General features: G+C 39.1%; 1 protein-coding gene across 1 annotated transcript in view; it reads left to right on the top strand.

Moving 5' to 3' along the window:
- Positions 1-23239, top strand: part of LOC135208173 (acidic fibroblast growth factor intracellular-binding protein-like) — a gene marked incomplete at its 5' end in the record, with an annotated part of 445705 nt that overhangs the window by 404336 nt on the left and 18130 nt on the right. Inside the window, 1 exon segment of the mRNA XM_064240310.1 lies at positions 9347-15307.

Below are 23239 nucleotides of genomic sequence, written 5' to 3'. Positions count from 1 at the left end.
TATATCTTGACTTTTAGCGTAATTGGCATTTTCTTATCACATACCACTCCAACAACCTCTCTCCACTTCCCCCATGCCACTTTTATCCTACTGTCAACTTCAGCCTCACATCCTCCTTCTTGGCTTAAAGTAGATCCTAAGTATTTAAACTTTTCTGCCTTTTTTATAATCGAGCCTCTTCTTTCTTGTATTATTATTCTGTCTCTACCCTACTGCTCAGCAAAACCTCTTGTTTTATTTACATTTGCCTTTGAGCCACCCCTCTCAAAACATTCCTGCCACTCTCCAACCCTTCTCTGTAGGTCCTCCTCATTTTCAGCAGTAATCACCAGATCATTGGCTTACAACAATTCCCACAGCTCTTCATTCCTGATCCCTTCACTCAACACATCCATGACCAGCACAAACAAAAATGGGTTTAATGCTGACCCCTGGTATAATCCAACACCAACTTCAAAGTTTTCTGTTTCCCCAACTGCTGGTATCACTTTTGTGTGCATTCTTTTATATATCATCTCGACCAGCCTAACCAACTTTTCTGGGACTTTCCTTCTTTTTAAACAACAAAACATCACTTCTTTTGGGATTCTTTCGTATGCTTTCTCTATTTCTTTTCCTGTAGGCGACTTACTATGAAGATGGCATCCACCATCCCTCTTCTTCTTATGAATCCATACTGCAGTTTCCCGATCTTTGCAGTCTCTTAATCTCTCATCCAGTACTCTCTCTAAAACTTTCATTCAATGCTCTGTAAGCTTAATTCCCCTGTAGTTACCACAATCCATGACATCTCCCTTCTGCTTGTATATATATGCCATTAGACCTTCCTTCCAATCCCTTGGCATTTCTTCCTCTTCACATATAGCTTTTAATAAATCCAGCATCAATATTTCCCCCTCTGCACCTGGTAATTTGAGCATTTCAATTTGGAACTCTGATGGACCTGGTGATTTACCATTTTTCATTTTCCTAATGCTCTCTTCACTTTTGTATCCTGTATCTCCCTCACTGGTCCCTCCACCCTCTATGCTTTCTCCATCTCCTCTCTCTCTCATTTTCAGTATTTAAGTTGTTCAAAATACTCCTGCCATCTCTTCTTTCTTAATGTCTTCCTCCCTATACAATATATTTCCATCACTATCCTTGATGACACCCAATCTACCCACATCCTGTCATTGCCTTTTCCTCAAGTTTGAAATCTTGTGGATATCCTTTTCTCCTTTTCTTGTTCCTAGTCTCTCATTCAACTGCTCTGCCGCTCTTCCCATAGCCATTGCTACCCTCCTCATCACCTCTATTTCCTCTTCTCTGTACTCCTCTTCTGCACCCTGAGCATGCCTTACTTTCTAGTCCTTAAATGGTTTTGATTTTCTTTTAATTGATTCTTGCACCTCTCCATTCCGCCACCACTTTTCTCCTCTCGACACTCCATATCCGCTGGTTCTTCCCACCACTTCCTCTGCTTCCCCCACACATATTTCTCTCATGTCTGCCCAGATATTTTCCACTCTATTACCCTGTCCAAATTCTATGTTCCCCCTTTCCAGATGTCTCTCTCTCACAGTTCTCCTAAATTGCTCCCCCTTTCCACGTTTAAGGTCCCAAATCTAAGTTCTAGATCTTATCTTTTTCTTCTTGGGTTTCCTATCTCTCATTTTAAAATTCGTCACCACCAACCTGTGCTGTTTAACGCACGCTTCTCCCAAGATCAGTTTGCAGTTTGTCGCATTGCTTTTGTCGGCTCCTCTAACCAGGGTGTAATCTTTTGGCTCTGCACTCCTCAACTTTCATAAGTTATCAAGTACTTATCTAACTTCTGAAACCGTGTGTTCATACAGGCCAATACAAAACTCTGAGCCATCTCCAATAAATAATCCCCATCCTAATTTCTAATTCCAAACCCATGGCCTCCATGTACCTCCTCATACCCATCTTTTCTCTTTCCCACCATGCCATTCATATCAGCTCCTATTGTATGACACTGTAAACCACAAATCATGAAAATAATTGTAAAAAGTTTCTGTATGACTAATTCAGGATAGGTCAAAGTGAGTTATGGACTGTTTTCAAAAGTTTTATGCATAAATAAGCCTATATAGAAACTTTATTGGTTAAAAGAATGCTTAAATTGGTTCATGGACAATTTTGTTCAATGCTTTTACAGCACTGTGAACTAAAAAGACTTGTAAATGATTCTACATTGGATCAAGTCTGATATACTCTAGTTTGGACAGTTTCACAATAAATAAACATCTAGAAATGTTATTGGTATAAAAAAATATTTAGATTTTTTCGTGGACAACTTTGTTCATCGTTTTTATGGTACTGTGAACAACAAATTATAAAAAAAAATACGTACATGAAAAATGAATGTACGAAAAATTTATTAAAAATTATTATTCTCCATTAAAATATCCCAATTTCTCTTCTATTATATTCATAGAGAAAACGTCTTATAATGATACATTCAAACATAGATATAGAGGGGAGAGATTGGACAGACAAGCGACGATCACGTGCGCATAAGGAGCCATTGTTATGTGATTGTTTTCAGAGATGGCATCGGTATCAACTGCGGACAGTGTTGCCAAGTGTAGGGACATAGGGACGCCCAAATAAATTATGGCAGAAACTTAGGGACATTAGCCAAGTTTCCCAGTTTTATAATATATATGATAATAGCCCTTTTAAAAGATATTTTGTGGCCTATACTGTGTCAGTAACGTAGCCATAGTACCAGAGACGTCTTTCACTCTTGAGTAGAAATTATTACAGAACAAGAATCAAACAGGAATATTACCAATTTGTACCATTTTCGCTCATAAACAAGCGATCTATTCCTGAACGTTTCTTTTACAAGGAAAGCTTATTCTCTGTGTACTGAGTAGTTTGATACGCTTGTATTGCATACATAAAAAGCAATATGGTATTATTACTTGTATGGAACGAGATATACTGCTAAAGATGACGTGGGCTTATTTCATTTGTAGTTGTGGTTATAATGGAAATGTGTGATTATACAGTGATGTGTCGAAGGTCTTGTGCATGTAGTTGGCTTAATACTCGGCCTCTTACACTGTTCTTAAAGCAACTTTGCTTAAGATCCTATGCTAAATAACAATGACTGAAGCTAGGCCAAGTAATCGTTAGAAAAAGATTCACAATTTTTGGGTTTCAGTCCAGTGAGCAAATGAGAGGTTCTTTTCTTTTTTCTACTTGCTTGTGTCTGCCAGCTACCAGACCCCTCATGATCATTTTTCTCATCATCCACGATGGAGCGATTGAGGGTAGAGGTAGTGTCGGGAGACTCACAAGGGCTGGTGATTGTCACTGATGATCTATCTTCACCAGAGGCACTGGGGAAGGGAGAGGAAGTTGGGAGTCCAACGTTGCCTTCCGAAAGGTCTATAGGTGATGTGGGTGCTTCATCTGAAGAAGAGAGGGTAGTTCCCGCTTAAAGGGTTATGGCCATCTCGACTTTGTGTCGCACTGTCACTTCTCTCGTGTTGCTGAGAGGCGAGGAAATAATAGGTGCCACAGTCAAAGGAGTCTGGTGGTTTTCTGTACGATTGCCTAATTATTCCTGCACTCCTTTAATTGTATCCCAGATCTGTATGAGATTGTTATTTGTTTCCACAGTTTTAAGACTGTCTAGGGATTTGTGTAATCCTTTGATTACGTCCCAGATCCGAGAGTATCATTTCCTCAATTTTTTCTGATTTTTTTTTTCCAATTTTTTCTGAGAGGGATTTAGCTGTTTGGAAGGCATTTTCGGTCGTATGGCACACTACAAGTAGGCTTAGTTCAGCAGGCCCCTTTGGAGGCAGATTGTAAGGGTTATCAGCCTAAATTTCAACCAAACAGGTTCTTAGCCACATAGAGATATTATATGATATTAATTGTGACAGGACAAGGCTTCGCGGATCACTCCTGGAGAATATTTTCTGGTATCGTGTCTTTGCATTTTGTATATGTAACGTTAATTTCCTCACCAAAGATGGCTTCATTGACAGATTGTATTGAAGAATCGATGACGGAACAGTTTGATTAGTACTGTGTAAAGTAAAGACAACTGTTTGGGAGTATGGGACTGTTGTGTAAGGCACCGGTATCGGTAGGTGCCAGGGTCATTTGCGGGATGGTTGGAGGTTGGTCGGATGATATTTTTGTGATAAAAGCATGGCCAAGCACTAACAAATACACAGCACTCTTTTACCCATTTCCCAGGGCCAATAGGTCTCAAGTAGTTGTAATATGAAAGATTTCAAAGGCACTGTTTGGAGCAGAACATGGATTAACATATCTGCAATTACACACCACCATCCGGCTTACACGGTAAAAAGTGTGAGAGAGACCCCCAACATGTCCCCCTCATATTTCTTATATGTCAAAATACTTTCAGGGCAAAAATCAGCCATCTAAATGTAATAGTTCCATAGTTATTACAAAATAAGCATAATCTTTTTACCGTTGTCTCAAAACTTGGTTTTTTTCAAAAAATAAATTCTTATAACTCCAAGAAGACTGAACCAAACTTTATGAAACTTTTACTGAGTGTAATATAACTATATATCTTGATTTGCAAAGAGCAAAACTGATTTTTTATTGAATTTTTTTTTTTGGCATATTTTTGAAAGTTGAATTTCTAACTTTTTCTATTTGAAAAATTTCATTAGTACTTGAAGTGGTAAAAGTTTTAAACAAATCCCTTCAACAATAAGGTGGCTATAAGTACTGGCTTTATATTGGAGTGGTCAAGTCCATATCAAGACTGAAGGCATAAGTAAGATGAAAAGTTTGTATTTATGAACAGTAGAAAATTATTTCACCATGTTACTTATATTTCCAAAATGCGCATGCTTGTTAGTTTCCAGCTGGCTTGAAATTACCTGATATGAATTAGTTTAGTTAGAAAACTTTTCTGTCATATGTTAAATATAGTTTATAAAGTCTGATTTTGAACCTAGTAATTTCCAATAAATATTAGTTTCCATGAATTACCTTATTAATGATACATATGCCTATATTTGTGTTCCAAATTTACCCAGGTCACTAGTCCTTTTGTTTACCAGGGAGAAGAAGGTTGTCTCACTATGTAGGAATCTGCTATCTGGATCTTCAGGTATGTCTGGATTACCTCCTTAACTTTTAAGTTCCTGTAGTGCTGCCAGCCTTTGTTTCACTGATTCCCACGTTTACATAGCAGAGGATTGCTGTTCCAGTACTTATTACTAATTCATTTGCAGTTTTTTGCTATCCTATATTTCGGCCTATTTTCACATAAGAGCACTCAGTAAGTATTAACTGAGTGAATTCTTCACTTATATTGCATTTTCAGTCGTTGGTATCATTGTTGGATTGCAAGCATCATAAAGTGCAGCTGTCTATGATTAATCATTTGAGCATTCTGAGAATTGAGCTCTTTTGCAATGTTTGCTTCATTTGCAGTTTCACTTTTTTATTGTTTGTCATCATTCTTGTTAGTCATTGTAATTTAATTGTTCCCATAAACTAGCACTTTGTCTTCACTTTGTTTTAGGGAGTTATGTTATTTATAGGTATTTTTTTATGCTGGACTTAGAATATACCACATTTTTGGCTAACCTTTCTAGAGGTAAAGGTTGGCTTTGTTCTCTCTGAGTAGGATTTTTCTTAAGATTTTTTCATTGATTGCAATATTATATTTTTTGCTACCAGTAATTATACCCTTTAGGAATTCATTGTTTCCATTTTACAGTGAACTTTATTCATCTTGTTAATGTTGATACTGTTTTCTTTATAACAGTGATACATTATATTATTTTGTGTGCTCGCAGCTCTTTCTGCACTTTTGACTGTTGTACATCGTTAGTGCTTTGTTTTGTGGTTTACCTTTAAAAGCCAGGCTTAAAAAACAACATGCTGCACCCCAGACCAGGTAGACTTTGAGGTTGGCCGATTTAAGAAAAAACACATCAGTGGAAAGAGTAAGACATTGCATAAAACTTCTTACAGTAGCAAATGACTGTAGCATATGAATGCTTACAAGAATAGATTTATGATATAAGCAAAGTATTCCAAATTGGCACAGTAGTCATGCTATTTATGTGATAAAAAATTAGAGGGACAAAATAGCAACAGATATTACTCAAACTGGTGTAAATCTGTGGAAAGAGCTATCCAAGGGAGTTGCTTAACCCTTATTGGACGGATCTCCTCATATGAGTAACAATAACAGGTTATGGGTGGTGGACGGATCCACTCAAGGTGAAAATCAATATTACGTACCATCGATTTGAAGGAATCGGGCGGGAAGGAGTTTCCATTACTTCTGTAGCCCATAAATTTACAAATGTCAACTTTTAGACTCGCTAAAATCAAGAAGTAGGCAGCTCATGAACTAATTGTGATCTTGACTTCAATGGAGCAAGTACATACTGCCTCTCTCACGTGGCATCTTATATATTTGCTCTTAAATATACCCAGGGGTTGCTGTTGTTATTAGTTCTTATCTTTTATGATATTATGTCTGTTATAATTGTAATTTTGCAAAGATAAGTGCAAAAAAGTATTAGAAAAGACCTGTCTAATCCAGAAAAGTTACGGCATCTTTGATCTCGGTAAATTTTTGTAAATATTTTACAACAAATATACTCAGAATTTGTTACTGATTTTAGTTCTTATCTGGTTTGATGTTGTATGAGTTGTGCTTATAATTTTGCAAAACAATAAATATATATATATATATATATATATAATATATATATATATATATATATATATATCATATATATTTATATATATAATATATATATATATATATATATAGATATATATGTATTAAGACAAATTAAAAAATGTATTATTGTAAAATTTACGATTGTCTTGTAAAAGAGGCCCCATAAGGGTTGTAAATAGTCAATTTTAACTTCTAGTAAAAGGTAGGGAAAATTTTTCCGATTTTTTTTTCTTACGGCTTGTGCAGTTGCATATCTTCCTCTTTCCAGTGATGTGTATTTTTTCTTGAATTAGCCGACCTCAAAGTTTACTCGGCCTGGCATATTGATTTTTTAGCTCTGCTCTTAAGGGTTAAGATTTGCATAAAGTTACTCGCAGAAAAGAGTGGCTCAAGTGGTCTACCATTCTAGCTATGTCCCTTGTTAGCATATGGTTTTCTGATGGTTGTCAGGATAGATGAGCTCTAGTTAGTGGTTTTTATTGGAAATTTCTTCAGTATTTTCAAGCTTTTTATTTTACTAAATACATCTAAACGTAGATCAAACAAGATCGACAAAGTAACTGCCACCCAAGACATAATAAAATATATACTGAAAATATATACTGAAATACCATAAGTTACTAGTATATAAATATAAATATATAGGTACTGAAAGAAGCCCGCTCGAAATTGGTACAAAACAAGGGAACGACGTAATGGCGGCTCGCTACCGCTCGTTACGGGAGGAGACGCCTAACAAAATCCTAAATAAAGGCAAAACGAAAGGCAAAATCACTCCCTAAATACAGAAAAAGGGCGAACCAGTACTTAACTTGGGTGAAGAGGCAGATTGACGATCCATAACGAAAAAGAATAACGAAACCAATAAAAAGAACAGATAGCTATAAAAAAGCGTGCAACGCTGGGAGGCTATCGATAAGAATGCCGCAGTCCCCTTCAACAGGGTAGCTGGGTGTGACCTATAGGTCGGCTCCCCGTTTTCAGGGTCTTTTGATGAGGAAAAAGGTAATTGATGGGGTTACTGTGGTAGTGTTTAACACTCGCCCCAGTTCTATACCGACACCTTTTATTTAGGTGAGCGAGTCAGAGACTTCTGACATGTCCAATTTAGCAGTTCTCTGGTATCATAGCAATATTTTACTAGAAATAGTGCTAAAGAGGACACATTTCACGGAGCGACACGGCTGAGCCCAGAAATGTAATTGTTATGATGAAAAGGGTATTGATCTGTCACCTCTATTACACCTTTAATTACCAACTATCCTCCTCTTCATGCCCGGCACAGGAAGTTGTTTGTTTTCACACCATCAATACATTAGGATCTTCCCCCTTGTAGGGTTTGGAACTTCATGGCTCCAATGTGGATTCTGCAGTGAAGTTGAAGCTCACCCAGCTTTTAAAAAAAAATGTGTCACTGCAGGGTTGCTCAAACCAGTCAACTTTGGGTCTCCCCTGGTCCTTAAGGTTTTTGAAGCCTCGTTACAAGCTACCTCAGGAAGCTTCTTAGCTTCATGCAGTCTAGTTTGGTACAAGAATGCATCACCAGATATGAAGAGGATCTCTTGATTTGCTCATATAGGGCTGTTAGGCTATACCTGCTAGGGACCAGAAGCTTCACAGGAATGATATCTCCAGGTTATTCCTCTCCTAGTTATTACTCTCCACAGGGGCAAAGGAAGGGGCAAATTTTTATTGGCTTAGTAAGGAAAGTGACTGAGAGCCTGTAGTAATGTAACAGAAGGGGAAGCAAAATATGTAAGACTGCAAGCACTTGTTTGGGTGGTTTAAGCCATAATGTTTAGTAATGTAATTTTCTTGGAGATGGCGGTTAAAGTCTAACTTTACTCTTGTTGTAGAGACATTTCTTTTAAATTACTGAACTTTTAGTTGTTGAGACCAGCTGTCATGACAGACTGTGCTTTACCGGGGGATGGGGGGGAAAGAGACTGAGGATTCTTTCATTTACCACTTCATGATGTGCTGTCTTATTCTCTCATTCATGATTCTATCAAGAGACTTGACTTCCAGGGTTATTGACCACTAAATTTTCATTTAGATGGTAATTGTGCTTCCATTCAAAATTTAAAGAATCTTACCTATAGAAACAGGTTGCTATATACTGATTTTCATCCTTACTGCTAGTGTTACCAGGAACTTGGTTTCTGACTCATTACAGTTCCCAGGTGCTCCACTGGACCATATGAACATGAGCAATAACTCGGGGGTTTTGTTTATATTTGCCTCCATCTAGATAGCAATTCATGAATATACGTATATGAGTAATGAGGTTATGATGAAGCAAATACGGTCTTCTTACATTCATCATATAATGTGTGCCCTCCTCTAAAAATGTATTAATATGTAGCACACACAAAAAGGGAGGAAGTGGATTCAGGCATACCTAACAATCCAGGGGGTACATGTGTATTGAGTGTAGTGTCTTCTCTTAAGGACAAAACCTGGTGAATTGGGTAATATTCGGCACACAAATAAAACTGCATAATTAATTGATTTGCATGAACAAGTCTTTTCATTATAAGATAGTTTTGATGTTTCTTTCAGTAACTAGGTTTTCCTCATGAACTTTTGCATAACACTTTAATAAAAACAATTTTTCTGTCTTTTCAGGTCGCAATTTCAGTTTAGAATGAAACATAGTGATTAATAGTAGGTGAAATTTTGTATAGAATAGTAATAGTAGTACACTGAAAGAGGGTATCAGTATTCTTGAAAATTTTGATAAACATTGAAAGAATTTATTTTTAGTCTCAATTTCTAAAGTTTTACTCTAGTATAAATGTATCAGAGATGATAAGTTTAAAGTATGCAAAATTAAAATCAGAATCATTGTTCCATACGTTTGTTTTACTAAAAGCTTTGACTTTCCTTATGCAAATCATTTCAACTTCATTGAAGAAGTGAAAGAATATGCTAGGTTAATGTAAATGATTTGATCACTTACTTTGAAATTATAATTTGCAACTGAATGTGAAAAATTTTCAAGTAGTAGTAATATGTTGTATTGGGTTGCATGTAAGCATGAGTATAAAACAGGAAGAATCCTATGTAATATAGAAAATTGTTTGTATCTTGAAGCTGCTTTATAGGAATCAACAGATTATTAAACAAAGTACAAAATGGATATTTTTCAAAAGGTATGTACTGCTGATTTGTAAGACTACTGAGCAGAAGCACTGATTTATAATAGCAAAAGAATTATGTCTTGTAAGGCCAGTATTTAAAAGTGAACTTATGCAGCTTACCAAGTGATTACATAACCATAGTTTCACTATCCGCAGCAGCTAGAATTAGAAATTCACGGTAGTACTTTTGTTTGGGTTAGTCAGCTACCCCGCCACCAGTGGGGAAAGTGTGGAACCAACCCAGTAAACAAGGCAAGTTGTTTTCTGCCACTGATAACTGTAACATTGGTTTTATAGCAGCTGCGTAATTTGAAGCTGGTAGAATCTTCTCAATCGATGTTCTCTGGAATTTGGTGAAGTACTCTTACCTGTGGTCCGCTTTGGCATTGATTAGCTATTTAGGAATCCAGTATTTCGATTTTGTCTTGCTTTTGTCTTTGTTTACTTTAGAAGCCGGCATGTCCAATTCTAGTGCACAAAGTGTAAGGTATTGCAGCAAATGCTCCAATTCTAGGCTAATCAAAGCTTGTTATGACCTGTATTCAGTTTGCATTAGTTGTAGGGGTCAGAATTGTTTGCCACAATTAACCTGTGACGAATATGAGAATTGGAGGATAACATGTGAAGGACTTTCAAGACTTATCTGAAAAAGCTTGATGGACATAAAAAGAGAAAAGCAGCTGTTAGAGTTAGCAGTAGGTAATCCTTAGCTAGTCAGGCTGACGATGTCTCTCTTTTTTTTTCTCATTCTCCTTCTGTCACACTCATTCCATTGTCTCAAGCTTTAAACCCCATCCTAACCCTGGCTTCCTTGCACCCATACCTGATCCCGTTGCCAGCCTTGAATCATGAGTAGACCAGAAATTTTCTGTGATGTTACAGGCCATGGAATAATTTGGGAGCTAATGTCAAAGTTCTCATGGACAAGGTAGGTAAAACTGATGAAAGTGTTTTTGCTAGTGTTAGTGCAGTGCAGGAGGTGGCTGCTCGTCCCACTGATTCTCCTTAGCAAAGGTCCCTGTCATACTCCCCTACACCTGGGGAAGTCATACTGGTAGCTCAAGGGAGGTCGGTGGGGTCTGGCCACGGGTAGTTGCCCCATCATTTAATCCTGTTGTAGTATCCAAGGTATCAACAGTGCCACTGGAAAGGCGTCTCTAAGGGAGTGTCTTGTTTTTCCTCAAGAGCATCTAGCTCATAGGAATTGCCGCTCAGGCGCCAAAGGCGCTTTGCAGATGAATTTCATCCGTTGAAAAGACGAGTGAGGAAGGATTCGCTTTCTCCTGTGTCTTCCAAGAAGGCTCGTGATCTCCCTACTGAGCAACACCCATTGTGTAGTTTCTGGGACAATCCTGAGTATCTTTTCCAGAAAGTTCCTGTTTGGGGAAGGACAGCGTGCTCCAGAAAAGCATCCTTCATTCATTAGTCATTCTCCTTTTAGAACAGCCTAGTATTGTACCAGTGGGTGTTCCTACGCAGATGTCAGTATCTGACTGTCCATTGGTGTAGGGTACCCCTCCTGCTCCTTGCTCATCAGCCGTACCTTCGGTTTCCAAGTCCATAGAGGCTCAGAGTAATGTGTGAGTATCTGCCTTAGAAGGGGCTCCTGTATCAGTGTCAGTGTATCCAGTGCCTACTGAAAGTTCTTCTAGGCCTAGGCCATGCACCTGAGCACCATTGGCACCTGTGCTTTTGTCTCCTGAAGACTTCAAAGTGCCCAATGGTGCCAAAGCAGTTATCAGTGCATTCCCCTCTTTAGTTCAGCCATCTCATAAGTGCCAATTGTCGATAGAGCGCCTATCGGCTTCTCAATAACTCCCCTTGTTCGCCCGAATCTCATTAGTGCTTGAGCATCCATCGGAGCCACAGCCCCCATCGGTGCCTCAGCTCGCTTTGGTGCATCAGCCTCTGTCAGTGAGTTTTTCACTTGCTCCTCAGTTGCCAGGACTTGCAACTCCTGCAGTGCCTTCACATCCTTCAGGAATGCAAACTTCCTCTTCTGTTGATCCTTCAGTAGTGGATATCCAAAGAGAACTGGATAGTAATTTGGGTCTGTTTCAGAAACCTGCAGCCCTGTTTAACTCCCTTCCAACTTGTCTCCTGTCTCTTCAGAAGAAGAAGAAATAGAAGGGGAAGTAGATAAAGATACTCCTACAGTGAATTCTTCTTTGCTTCAATATTTGCTAGTAAATTTCCCTAGTTTCTTTTCACCAGCAGCTGTGGATTCCCTGATGTCTGTTTACCAGATGGATAACCAGGTAGAGGGTGCCTCTAAGCTTCTGAATTTGTTTTTTTCTGTATCAGCCAAGAAGGCTTAGAAAGAAGTAAACTTGTGGCTCTCAAAGAAGAGAGAGCAAGGGAAAGCCAACTTATGTCTCCTTCCTTCTAAGCTGTCTACTAGGAGGCATTGTTCATATGAGACAGGGGAAGCTCTTGCCCTGGGAGTTTCTGCCTCCTCCCAGGGGGACTTCTTCGGTCTTATTGACTCCTCCAGGAGATCAGCCTTCAACTCAGCCAAACTTATGTTCTCGACTTCAGAACTGGACCACCCTCTGAAAAACATTTTCTGTGTTTTGGAAGCTATGAGTTTTATGGACTGGTTTGCAGTGGCATTAACGCGCAAGATTAAGGAGTGTGCTGCCATCTTGGAGGACTCAGTATCTGACTAGCTTGGTGTTATATACTGCCTTGATAAGGGTTTTACGGATGGGTCTCTTGAATTAGCATCCCTATTCACCTTAGACATCCTCAAGAAGAGGGAGCATTGGTGCTCTTTTACTACTAAATGAGTGATCTGCTCTCAGAGGGCCGCTTTTCTGCTCTTGCCACTTGATAGTAAGCACCTGTTTCCTCAGACCACAGTTATCCAAATTTCTTTGGATCTTTAGAAAAAATCTACTCTAGATCTTTTGGCGCAGTCTGTGAAGCATCCTAGGGAGATGACCGCCAGTATCAGCCCTTTTGTGGCAGAGGTGAGTCAAGAAGTTTCCCCAGAGCTCGAAGGAATGTCCGTTTTACTCCCTGAGCAATCAAGAAGTCATCATCTTCTAAATCTTCTCTCAAGAAATGAGAAGCAAGTCCTCAGTACTCCAATAGGAGCAAGGCTCCTTCATTTTTAGCAGAGTTGGAAAGTGAGAGGAGCAGAACCATGGGTTGTGAAGTTTCTTAAAGAAGGTACACCATTCCCTTCATTCAAAACCATCCCTTAGCCAGGTCTCTAATTTTGACAGCTTACTCTGGCAACTCAAGAGAAATTCTTAGCTCTCACACAAGAAGGGACATCCCTGTTAGCAAAGAGGGCTATAGAAGTAGTAGAGATCCCCACTCAAAAGGTTTTACAATAGTCTTTTTGTGGTCCTCAAGGCCTCGGGGGCTGGAGACAAGTTCTGGATGTGAGCCTCTTGAACTTGTTTGTGTTGAAGACCAAGTTCAAAATGGAAATGAATCAGACAGTATTTTCCTCAATTCGTCAAGGAGACTGGATGTTCTCGATCAGTATGGGAGACATACTTCCATATCCCTATTCACCCAGAACCGAGAAAGTTCCTGAGATTCATTTTCCAGAACAGAATTTATCAGTTCAGAGCTCTGTGCTTCAGCCTTTCCTCAGCTCCCCAGGTATTTATCCGTGTCCTAGCCCCTGTAGCAAAGTGGCTACACCTAGTAGGTGTAAAGATCGCTCTCTACCTCAACGACTGGCTTGTTCGCTCTCAGACAAAGTTGAAATGTACGGAGGACCTGCAGAAAACCCTGGCATTAGCCCAAGAACTTGGACTTCTAATAAATTTAGGGAAGTCTCATTTAGTCCCTTTTCAAGAGATAGTATAAGGAGCTCTCCTGGGAGACAAGGAAGTCTCAGGAGTTTGGACTGGGGAACAAAAGAGCTGGCACATAAATGTGAAGGAATTAATAGCCATCCACTGGGGATTAAAAACCTCTACAGAGATCAGCAACAAAGTAATAACAGTCCACTCGGCAATACAACAGCTCTGTCCTATATAAGAAAACAGTGGGGTACCCACTTCTTCACTGTGTGAGACAGCAAGAGCCATACTCTGATGGGTGCATCAGAATCATACGTTGATTTTAACAAGATTTATTCAAGGCAAATTCAATTCGTTGGTGGACAAACTGAGCCGCTGAAAGCAAGTTTTCCCCATTAGATCCTCTAGTGTGTCTCAACTTTTGGTAGTTGTGGGGTAAACCAGTACTGGACATTTTGCCACTGCTACTGCGAATGATCACCTCCCCGTTTACTGCTTACCAGCCCCTGATCCCCTCAGATGGGCAACAGATGCCTTTCCTCCGTTCAGGATGGTGAGAGGTCATCAACAAGTTCAGATCTCATCAAAATCCTCACGATGACACTAATTGCTCTGTCAACAAAGACCTTTCAGATCTCATAAGGTCTTTTTGACATAACAAAGCTGAAGGAGAATAAAGCTTTATCTTGGAGCCTGGATGCGGTACTCAAATGGCTCTCAGAGCCACGTTTTGAGCCTCTTAATTCTGCATGGTGTTGGGTGAGGGTGTATAGGAAGTCTTTTCTTCTTACCCTTTGTCCTCTTCACCTTGATGAAGGTTATCAAATCACAGGGGAAGCTGGGATGTACTAGTTACATGAAGTACCTACCAGTCCTTTTTAATTGTTGGGTGTTAGGCTTTTAATATTTGGTGTTGGTAACTATATTTACACTGGTGCTTTCAGTGTCTTGTGGTACTGAACTCTGGGCAGGGGCAGTGTATTGCGTATCCTTGCTTGCCACGGACTTTCCTTGGCTGCAGTGGATCCCACTCTAGTAGAAGATGACCCCTGGCTATACCACCATGTCTCTACAAGTTAAGATGAGCGCCATCCAGAGGCAGTAATTATCTGTGCAGCACTCTAGACAGGTAAGGAACCAATGCACATTTTAACCAAATGCTTGCAATATTTTCCCTATTTGTGCATCTCATCCCTTACAGGATTTGTAAACTTGTATATCCATGTATCCCACCCTCCTATAATGTGGGGTTCAGTTATGTAATCACTTGTAAGTTGCAGACATAAAAATTGTGTTTTTATGCTAAAATGAAATTTTATGTACAGGCAGTCTTCGGTTATCGGCAGTGGTTCCGTTCCCGGGGGTGTGCCAATAAGCGAAAACCACCATTAACCGAAACTCATGGATTTATGGTGCCATAATGGGGCTTATGACGTCGATAACCGATTATCGACGCCACAAGCACCCTTATGGTGTACCATGGTACACCATAAGAACCCTTATGGCGCTGATAACCGGAACTCGTCCCGTTATGGCACCATAAATTGCCCTCCTTCCTCTTCCCCTCACATGGAAGAAAAGGCATAAAACAACTGGGTTGGTTCCACGCTTCCCTGATGGTGGCGGGGTATTTGGAGTTCTAGCTGCCACGGATAGTGAAACTATAGCCGTGTAATCACTTGGTAAGTATACATAAAGATTTCATTTTATCATAAAAATACCATTTTTACATAAGAGCTCCCATGCATAGTAAAACTGGTCTATTTCATGAGTGTTTTATATCTTGGTGATCTTGCTTTAAGGACGTGACACCTTTGTTTATAATTAACCTTGAAATGTGTGAAAAAAAAATGTTTTTGTTTGCATAAAGTGAATTGAAACACTTGTTCGATTTTGGAATGAGCTGAAACAGTTCAGAGTTTAAAGGTTAATTACATCAGTCATTCATGTGGTGTAAAATGTTTGTGTACTTTCAGGAATTATTAATAGAGTATTTTATACCTCCTCTTGTTATTGAATTCGTGTATGTGGAACTCTTACATGTACAAGTTGTAGTTAGATCATTGGTTCATAAATACAGGAAGCATTGAAAAATTAAAATCCTTATCTATTATTACACTATGATGAAAAAGTTAGTAAAATGAAAAGTGCAAGAATAAATGACTCATATTAAATGAGCACCATAACTAGATGACTATATTAGGTAAAGTGGGTATTATTATCATAAATCAGGTTGATAATATCAACAGATTACAGTTCTAGACTCGTATGGCTCACCCAAAGGATTAGCTGTTATGTTTAAGTTAAACAATGGAGCCCAGTAAAGTTGCAAAATGAACAGCCAATTAGAGACAAGGGAATGTACAGAAATAGATTGATTTAAAGCATTATTGTTGAGCAAAGAGCCTTTAGTATCATCTACAGTATGCAGTTGTAAGCACATTGTATGTGATATCGTATACTAGATGATTGAAGGACTATGCTTAGGTTTTGTTGATGTGCATGAGTACATACTGTCTTTTCTTTATCCGAAATCATTGCACGCTGTGGCTTTTTTGTACCGTAAATGTCATGTACAGTGGTTGATAGTAATTGGGACTAGGCCACTAGTGGGTAAAAAGATAGATTAAATTAACAACCCCTAGGTTATAACTGTCAGATATCATATTATTATGCATGAGTAATTAATTTTCAAAAATATTATTGTCATTTTTATCATTCACTTACCTCAGCTGGGCATTTCGTTCTATTTCGTTCTAATAGTATGTGATGAAAGTTACTTTGATTGCCAGAATGAATCTGAGAATCATCTGTCAGGTCTGCAAAGTCGGTACTTACCGACCTATTGAATGTATGTATAGTAATGTAAAACATCATTTATAACTTTTGTACATTAATTATCGTTGTTGCTGTTGTTACCAGGTTGCTAGTATTGCTGTTTCCTGTCTGCACTCATGGCATTTTAAAATTGAAATTAAATTGAGCTACAAAAACATGTGAATTCATTCAGTGTTATGTGTCCAATTAATGCATGATTTTACTCCTGGTTATTCATGTGTGTGCCATGCTTATTATTCCATTTCAGGTATTGTAACTGTTAGTGATTTGCATTAATCATAATCAATAATATATTTATGGGAACTTTCATTTTTATATTTTAGGTTTATTTGCACAATGGTACCTTGTACAAAAGAGAATAATTAGTGTTTGTGCCACTGAGGGCTTGCTGAATTAGGTGGTTTTTTGACATAGGTTTTTTTCAAATCACTTTAACCCTATTATTATTATTGTTATTATTTATTATTGGGTCTGTCACAGTCATCCTGTTTGGCTTGATGGTTTGTAATGTTGGGTTCCCGGTTGCATCCTTCCTCCTTAGAAGTCCATCACTTATTTCACTGTGCACTGTTTCTAGTAGCACACACTTCTGCATGAGTCTCAGAGCCACTTTGGTATCTAGTTTTTCCCTGTTCCTTTTCAGGGATCTTAGGATTGTGCAAAGTGTTCCTATGATTGTGGGTATAATTTCCACTGGCATATCCCATGTTCTAATTTCTATTTTCAGGTCTTGGTACTTATCAATTTTTTCTATTTTTTCTCATCTACTCTGGTGTCCCATGGTATGGCGACATCAATGAGTAATACTTTCATCTTGAATTTGTCAATCAACATCATGTCAGGTCTACTGGCACCTATCACCCTATCTGATCTGACACCATAGTCCTAGAGGATGTTTACCTGATCCTTTTCCGTCACTCCCTCAGGTCAGTGCTCATACCACTTCTTACTGCAAGCCAGCTGGTGTTTCTTGCATAGGCTCCAATGAAGGGTTTTCTTACTGAATCCTTAATCTATTTGTATTGGTTCTGTCCAAGTGCCGGATATTCACTTGCTATGTGGTTTATGGTCTCATTTTTCATATTGCACTTCCTGAATATGGGCGAGATGTTCTTTGGACATATCTGGTTCTTAGCGCCTGATCTTGTACCACTGTCATTCATTCTGTTTCCTTCTTGCTGTTGTGAGTAGATTGACAACATATATATATATATATATAATAAAATATATATATATATATATATATATATATATTTATATATATATATATATATATATATATATATATATATATTATTAATATTATATTAATATATATAGATATATATATATATGTATATATATATATATATATATATATATATATATATATAATATTAAACGCCGACCGCTGGACGTATTTTACGTCGAGATAAATTGTCTGTCGGGTGCCGACTGGACGTATTTTACATCGACATACAAAGTTTTTTTTAAAATTCGCGGAAAAATACTTATAGGCCTACCAGCCTAAAACTTTTGAATCACGCGCCTTGGGGGGGTGCTGGGAGTTCACGGATCAAGGCCTTGTTTTGTTTTGAAGCGTGACCCAGGTGCGCATGCGCGATATCCCTTCTTCTCGCTCCAGCCAGCATCAGTAGCGCACCATCCGAGAGCGATCTTTCGTGAAAAGCGTGTTTTTCTGGACTTGTGCGAGACTTTGAGCATTTGTATTGCTACAGGACATTCATAGATATGTCTCAACGACATGTGAACCGTGAAAGGCGCGTTTTACCCGTCGGAAGGGATCGTGTAAGGCGAGTTTTGGACCTGGATGCTGGCGAGGGGCCAAGCACCCAGCATGACCCCGCACCTCAAGGCCGTTCTGTGCGGCCACGTGTGGCTGAAAGTGTTTTAGGAACACAGCGTATGCCTTTGGTTACCCCTAGGAAGCATGTGGGCGTCCTTAGGGGCATTCATAAGCATTTGGGAGGCCTCCAACCAAGGGACATAGATCGGGAACATGTCGCAAGTCCTCATTTTGATGGCGGATGGTCATCGAGTGATGAGGACATCAGTCCCGATGAAAGTGAGGATGAATATCTGCCCCAAATGTCCATTCGAGGCTCACATCCCGAAAGTGAGCTCGAATTCAGTGGGTTCAGTGCTTACGAGGGGGAATCTGAGGAGGGGGAGGGTGGGGATACGGGGTCAAGTTTTATCGCAGAGGACGATACAGAAAGTGAGGGCCTAAGTGAGGGTGATGGGCCAACGGGGGTGGGTAGTATGCAATATCGTGCCCGCACCCGTGCGCGCGGCACGTAGCAGGTCGGCTCATCGCGCCAGCCAAGGTGAAGGTCGGTCGTCGGAAAGTGACGAGGGGTGGACGGAGGACCCCACCCCTCCTAATTTGCACCCCTTCACGGCAACCCCTGGGATCACCGTACCAGTACCCCTGACTGTTTTGGGGTTCATCCAGCTTTTCCTGACGCGGGAATTGCTGGAATACCTGGTACACGAGACGGTGGACTACACTCGGTACTGCCGGTATGAGCTGAGGACGACTTTGTCGTATTACTGGCGGGGTTGCAACCTCATTGACATGGCACATTTTTTGGGGCTCCACTTTTATTTTGGTATGACACCTGCTGTCGACGTCAGGCAATATTGGAGGAGAAATTATTTTTTATGTATGCCAAATGTGCCTGGCGTTATGTCCCGTGATAATTTCCTGGCGTTGGACAGGTACTTCAACGCCTTCAACCGAAGGGCCATACCCCTGAATAACAGTGATCGCCTCATTTTGTTAGCGCAAAGGTTTGGTTATATATCCGTGAGCGGTGTAGTAATTTCGTGATTCCTGGAAAGAACCTGTCTTTGGATGAGGGGATGATGCCTTACAAAGGACGTCTTAGTATAAAAGTGTATAACCCCAAGAAGCCAAAGAAATATGGTGTGAAATTCTTTCTTATTACCGAGGCCAACACTGGATACGTTGTGGACTTTTCAGTGTATACCGGGGTCTTCTCCACGCTGCGTGACACTGTATTCAACCTTGTGGGATGTTTCCGTAACCAGGGATATCACCTGTTTATGGATAATTATTATAACTCGGTATCCCTGGCCCAGGAACTGTATGAAGCAGGTGTTCACGTCAGTGGTACCCTTCGGTTGGTGCGTGGGTCCCCGAATGTCCTCAAGAGGTTCGCTAGTCATCCGCAACACCTGGCAAGAGGAGAGACAGAGTGGCGGCGGAAGGGCGCTGTCTTCGTCATCTGTTGGAAGGGTGTCCGACTCGTCCCCATGATTACGACGAGTCATGAACCCATCCAAGAAGAGATCGTACAGCGGAAGAAGACACGTCGACAGGGCCGAGTTGTGTTTGAGAAGTTTCGTACCGAGCGGTACCTACCGTCATTGGGCACTACAACAGGCACATGGGTGGAGTTGATCTCTTTGATCAGCTCATCCAGTACTATCCCTTCGCCAGGAGAACCAGAAGGTGGACACAGAAGCTCCTCAAATACATCCTTCAGTTGGCCCTCCAAAATGCCTACATACTGTACTGTGGGTACCGCGGTGACAATCTTCCGAGGTTGACCCATATACAGTTCCTAGAGGTAGCCGGGAATGCCCTCATCAACTTCGATCCCGATGAGTGGCCTTCCATAACTGACCCCCTGCCCCGAGCTGCAGATCTGCCCCTAGAGGAAAGGGCAGATAGGAGGGCCAACTTCGCTCGACCTGCCGCCGCCCCTGCTGACGACGCCCCTCTTGCTGCCGGCCCCGCCATCACCGCTTCTCGTCGGGTAGTGGACCCTGCGTGTCGGCTGCAGCCAGGGGAACACATACTGGAGGCCTTACAAGGGCGAAGGCAGAAACGGTGCCGGGTGTGCCATATGAATGGCAGAAGGAGAGACACCCGGTTCTTCTGTCGTATCTGCAAAGTTGCTCTTTGCAGGATAGGGGAGTGTGACTGAAAGTACCACACTAAGGTCATGTATTGGAGCGCGCCCCCTAAACCGACAGCGGAGGGCGCACGGGGCCGCTGGGTCCATCAGCAGTAAGGGCGCGCGTCTCCCTCCTCCACCTGTACCTCGTCATGTCGAGTGGAAAAAAATGCAAGACTCTTCAATGGAGGAGGGAGAAAACAAGAATAGAACGAAGAGTCAGGATTACGAGTGAGTATTCTGCATTTATTTTATATTTATTTTTATATTTATTACAATTTTTTATATATCTGAATGTGTGCATGATAAAATAATAATAAGACATTTCATTGTATACGAAAAGAGAAGTGTCACCTGCATTCCTTTTATTTATGTATTGGTACCAGAATCGAAGAATGTAATATATACATTTTACGTATAAAAAAAAAAATTATATATATATATATATATATATATATATATATATATATATATATATATATATATATATATATATATATATTATAAATATTTTTTTTGGGGGGTAAGCAAATTACTTACAGTCTAGTAATATTCAATCATTTACCTTCACTTTAAAACAAATTGCAAGTCTCTAGAACAATATCTCGATTTATGGTGAATATTTGAAAAAAAATATTTTTATTCCCTCCGCGCGCCGATTCTTCGCAGCGAATCTCCGAAATGCGGACGGTCACATTCTACCTAATATTTTGTGCCTTTTCCATATTACGCTTATTTTTAAAGGTTTTATATATGGAAATGCGCACAAAAACATGCACAATATAACAAAAATATTGGAAAGGTTGTAGCATTTCTCATTTTTGAAAATATTTGCATATAAAGTACGATAAGTACGTAAAAAACTACGATCGGTCAACTTTGACTCAAACCGAAAATGGTCAAAAACGCATTTGTAACATAAAAATCTTACAATCTAGTAATATTCAATCATTTATCTTCACTTTAAAACATATTGCAAGTCTCTAAAACAATATTTCGATTTATGGTGAATTTTAAAAAAAAATATTTTTTTCCCCTCCGCGCCGATTCTCTGCCGAAAATCTCCGAAACGCGTAGGTCACATTCTCCTAATATTTGTGCCTTTTCATATTACGCTTATTTTATAGTTTTATATATGGAAATGTGCGCAGAAACATGCACAATATAACAAAAAATATTGGAAGGTTGTAACATTTCTCATTTTTGAAATATTTGCATATAAAGTACGATAAATAGGAAAAAAACTATGATTGGTCAACTTTGACTCAACCGAAATGGTCAAAAAACGCATTTGTAACATAAAAATCTTACAGTCTAGTAATATTCAATCATTTATCTTCACTTTAAAACATATTGCAAGTCTCTAGAACAATATCTCGATTTATGGTGAATATTTGAAAAAAATATTTTTATTTCGTCCGCGCGCCGATTCTCGGCCGAAAATCTCCGAAACGCGTAGGTCACATTCTCCTAATATTTGTGCCTTTTCATATTACGCTTTTTTTAGGGTTTAAAGTACGAAAAAAACTACGATCGGTCAACTTTGACTCAACCGAAAAGGTAAAAAAACGCATTTATAACATAAAAATCTTACAGTATAGTAATATTCAATCATTTATCTTAATTTTAAAACAAATTGCAAGTCTCTAGAACAATATCTCGATTTATGGTGAATTTTTGAAAAAAATATTTTTTTTCCCTCCGCGCGACGATTCTCAGCCGAAAATCTCCGAAACGCGTAGGTCACATTCTCCTAATATTTGAGCCTTTTCATATTACGCTTTTTTTAAAGGTTTATATATGGAAATGTGTGCAAAAACATGCACAATATAACAAAAAATATTGGAAGGTTGTAGCATTTCTCATTTTTGAAATATTTGCATATAAAGTACGATAAATAGGAAAAAAACTACGATCGGTCAAATTTGACTCAACCGAAATGGTCAAAAAACGCATTTGTAACATAAAAATCTTACAGTCTAGTAATATTCAATCATTTATCTTCACTTTAAAACATATTGCAAGTCTCTAGAACAATATCTCGATTTATGGTGAATATTTGAAAAAAATATTGTTATTCCGTCCGCGCGCCGATTCTCTGCCGAAAATCTCCGAAACGCGTAGGTCACATTCTCCTAATATTTGTGCCTTTTCATATTACGCTTTTTTTAGAGGTTTATATATGGAAATGTGCGCAAAAACATGCACAATATAACAAAAAATGTTGGAAGGTTGTAGCATTTCTCATTTTTGAAATATTTGCATATAAAGTACGATAAATAGGAAAAAAACTACGATTGGTCAACTTTGACTCAACCGAAATGGTCAAAAAACGCATTTGTAACATATAATCTTACAGTCTAGTAATATTCAATCATTTATCTTCACTTTAAAACATATTGCAAGTCTCTAGAACAATATCTCCGATTTATGGTGAATATTTGAAAACAATTATTTTTTTTATTTCGTCCCGCCGCGCGCCGATTCTCGGCCGAAAATCTCGAAACGCGTAGGTCACATCCTAATATTTGTGCCTTTTCATATTACGCTTTTTTTAGAGTTTTATATATGAAAATGTGCGCAAAAACATGCACAATATAAAACAAATTATTGGAAGGTTGTAGCATTTCTCATTTTTTTTATATTTGCATATAAAAAAAATTTTAAACAAAAATTCGACATTCGGTCAACTTTAACTCGTTCGAAATGGTCGAAAACTGCATTTGTAAGCTAAAACTCTTACAGTATCGTATCAATCATTTTCCTTCATCTTGAAACAAATTGCAAGTCTCTATAACAATATTTCGATTTATGGTGAATTTTTTAAAAAATTATTTTTTTACGTCCCCG

Source organism: Macrobrachium nipponense, chromosome 35 (assembly GCF_015104395.2).
Source record: "Macrobrachium nipponense isolate FS-2020 chromosome 35, ASM1510439v2, whole genome shotgun sequence".
Lineage (NCBI taxonomy): Eukaryota > Metazoa > Arthropoda > Malacostraca > Decapoda > Palaemonidae > Macrobrachium > Macrobrachium nipponense.
The sequence above is the reverse complement of the archived record's forward strand: the minus strand, read 5'-3'. Positions and strand labels throughout refer to the sequence as shown.